The sequence below is a fragment of the Schistocerca piceifrons genome, chromosome 1, assembly GCF_021461385.2.
Source record: "Schistocerca piceifrons isolate TAMUIC-IGC-003096 chromosome 1, iqSchPice1.1, whole genome shotgun sequence".
Taxonomy (NCBI): Eukaryota; Metazoa; Arthropoda; class Insecta; order Orthoptera; family Acrididae; genus Schistocerca; species Schistocerca piceifrons.
The window spans coordinates 254,329,157-254,333,309 of NC_060138.1; positions in this window are offsets into that span (position 1 = coordinate 254,329,157).

The following is a 4,153-nucleotide window of genomic DNA, read 5'->3' on the forward strand; positions in this document are numbered from 1 at the left end:
AACATGCGGCTTTCAACATAACCACGGCTAGTGAAGCACTCTACGGTATTCAAACTAATCTTGAGGCTGATGGCAGCTTTGCCTTTTAGCTCTCGGGCCAGCAGCCCAGCAGCCCCAACAAGCGGCCGTGCCGCTTAGCCTCTGCTGGCAGCGTGCCCGCGCGACCGCCCTGCCCCCTGTCGGCCCGCATTACATGGTAATGGGCTGCGGCCGCGGTCGCGACTTAATTCAAGGTGAAGGAGCACCGCTGGCAACACCTCCGATACCTCTCTGCTACACCGCGTCGTCACCTTGCCCAGTATGCTATCACAGCAGACGGTCCTCGCATGCCAGCACATGCTACTAACCTCTCGTCTCAAATCGTGATCACCAGGAATTCGTCCAACGAAGAGATTTGCAAAATCCTTTAATTGGAGTGTGGCCACATACACTACCCGTACAAAATGTTTTGAGATTGATTTTACTCCTGGAGTAGAAGCAATTTTAGCGCAGTAGCAACGGCGGCAGCTTACCTAACAATTGTAAACAACATAGGTGCGTTCATATACACTACTGGCCATTACAATTGCGACACCACGAAGATGACGTGCTACAGACGCGAAATTTAACTGACAGGAAGAAGACGCTGTGATATACAAATGATTAGTTTTTCAGAGAATTCGCACAAGGTTGGCGCCGGTGGCCTGACATGAGGAAAGTTTCCAACCGATTTCTCATACACAAACAGCAGTTGACCGGCGCTGCCTGGTGAAACGTTGTTGTGATGCTTCGTGTAAGGAGTAGAAATGCGTACCATCACGTTTTCGACTTTAATAAAAGTCGCGTTGTAGCTTATCGCGATTACGGTTTATCGTATGGCGACATTGCTGCTCGCGTTGGTCGAGATCCCATGACTGTTAGCAGAATATGGAATCGGTGGGTTCAGGAGGAAAATACGGAACGCCTTGCTGGATCCCAAAGGCCTCGTATCACTAGCAGTTGACATGACAGGCATCTTATCCGCATGTCTGTAACGGATCGTGCAGCCACGTATCTATCCCTGAGTCAACAGATGGGGACGTTTGCAAGACAACCATCTGCACGGACACTTCGACGACGTTTGCAGCAGCATGGACTATCAGCTCGGAGACCATGGCTGCGGTTACCCTTGACGCTGCATCACAAACAGGAGCGCCTGCGATGGCGAACTCAACGACGAACCTGGGTGCACGAATGGCAAAACGTCATTTTTTCGGATGAATCCAGGTTCTCTTTACGGAATCCGTGTTTGGGGACATTGCGGTGAACGCACATTGGAAGCGTGTATTCGTCATCGCCATACAGGTGTATCGCCCGGCGTGATGGTATGGGGTGCCATTGGTTACACGTCTCGGTCACCTCTTGTTCGCATTGACGGCACTTTGAACAGTGGACGTTACATTTCAGATGTGTTACGACCCGTGGCTCTACCTTTCATTCGATCCTTGCGAAACCCTACATTTCAGCAGGATACTGCACCACCGCATGTTGCAGGTCCTATACGGGTCTTTCTGGATACAGAAAACGTTCGACTGCTGCCCTGGCCAGCAAATTCTCCAGATCTCTCACCAATTGATAACGTCTGATCAATGGTGGCTGATCAATGGCTCGTCACAATACGCCAGTCACTACTCTTGATGAACTGTGGTATCGTGTTGAAGCCGCATGGGCAGCTGTACCAGTACACGCTATCCAATCTCTGTTTGACTCAATGCCCAGGCGTATCGAGGCCGTTATTACGGCCAGAGTTGGTTGTTCTGGGTACTGATTTCACTACTCTTGATGAACTGTGGTATCGTGTTGAAGCCGCATGGGCAGCTGTACCTGTACACGCCATCCAAGCTCTGTTTGACTCAATGCCCAGGCGTATCGAGGCCGTTATTACGGCCAGAGTTGGTTGTTCTGGGTACTGATTTCTCAGGATCTATGCACCCAAATTGCGTGAAAATATAATCACATGTCAGTTCTAGCATAATATATTTGTCTAATGGATACCCGTTTATCTTCTGCATTTCTTCTTGGTGTAGCAATTTTAATGGCCAGTAGTGTAACAAATAAACAAACACAACTGGATCACGACCTCTTATTTACAGACAACCGGCTGCGTCTGTGATGAAGATCATCTTCAGGTCTAGGTTGGAAGAAAAAGACAGTAACAATAATGATTTTACAGAAGCGTGAAATTACGAACACAGTAGCAATATCAACAAAATATTTCACACGTAGATGGAGCCGCAAAGTGTATTTTGTCAACGTTGTGTGAAACTTACATGAAACCAAGGATGTGATGGGGAAAGAATGTTTCGAATAGTCACGTGACAAGTGATTAAGTCGTGAGTACATTAGAAAAATGTGAAAATATTTTTCCATATACAATTAAATTAAAAAATAATAAAAATTTATACTTATGGAACACGTTAATGTAGTATATTTCAGCATGAATGACACGTTACACAATAGCGGATAAATAGCAAATGTTATAAACGCACTGACAGGGCGCTGTGCGTCGTACACGTACGATACACAGTGTGTTTCGAAGACTTGGTTTTCCCCTTACTGGCTAACGCATCATTCATGCTGATATTTACAACATAATAGCCGTTACTGTTATTTCGCAACTAGACTCCTTTTCTTCCGCCTTCCCCCTTTTCTCCTTACAGTAAGTGTCCTCAGGGTATTTACATTCTTTCTCATTAGAATGAAGTCTCAGATGTTTTCTGTAATTATGAACTGTTTTCTAAAATTTGTAATCAAGGACGAAAATATAGCATACGCAGTTGTCGTCAGTATGTTTATACCATCATTCATACTGAAATGAACAATGTTAAGCTGTACTTTACGTCTGAATTTTTACTTAATTATAGACAGAAAAATAGCGTTATACTGTTTTAATGTAATAATCTACAGTTTACGCACTTGTCACGTGACTATACGAAACCTTTCATCTCCACCACATCCTTAATTGTCATTTTTAAGTCACATAACACTGACAAACTGCACTTAGCGGGGCCAGGTACGTGTGAGTTGATAGTAGTTTGCTCTGATTTGTACTATCCATGAGACAACTGCTCATAATATCACACTTCTTTATTGTTATTGCCTTTTTGCTCCAAACTAGACCTGAAGATGGTCGGCTGCGCAGATTGCAATCGGCTGTCGGTAAATAAAAAGTCGTGATCCAGATGCGTGTGTGTGTTTATTATAACGAAATGGTCACGGCTCCTAAGCCACTGCGCCAGTTATGAAGATATGCATCAACCAGTCAGTTGTGAGCAAGCAGGGTTGAGTAGTTTTCAGTCCGATCGTAACGCGTCTTCACTGTTGTTGCACAAATAGCAAAGGAGCAGCCAGCTGATTAACACATTCTCCAGAAGGGTTTCAAGAAGAGAAAAGTGAGTGCAAAATCTGTCTCACACACATTGACTTCCGAACAAAAACGTATTCCGCGATTTGATTGAAATGCAAAACGCGGACAATTCTTGCTCTGAAAAAAATAATTACAGATGACGAAACTTGGTGTTATCAAACTCGAATCTTGCAGAAATTCACTTGAAGAGTCAACGCTTAGACGACGTAATACACACTGAAGCCAATGCGACACCCGAGTTGAATAACATACGAAAGAAAAGTCTTTCTGACAGTTTCACATTTGTGTATGAACCTTGTGTGCGTTGAACTCATATGAGAGCTGATTATGCTGAACACTAGAAGCATTAAAAACCACAATCTCAACTATTTCTATCTTTATTAATCTAGATCTGAAATTCTGGGCTGACCGTGAAAAAGTTTAACACGAAACTGAGAGCGACAAATATTTCTTTCTTACTGAAAGAGTGTCGTGTTAAAAAACGCATACAAAAAATGTACTTTCAATCCCCACAAATTTTATCGTAGTACAACAGTTTGATTTTCTGCTAACACACACTCTTGTAGCTATATACTGGACACAGACAAAGTCTCTCAGAACGATAAGCACAATGTTTAAGAGATTCGAATATATCATTACACCTAACAGACAACCAATGTTTATTGGTTACAGGGATAACATCCAACAGAATGCACTCCAGACAAAAATCTTTCAACCATCTGCATAGGCATACACCTAAAGAGGTAAAGTCAAGGAACCTGTGGCCAA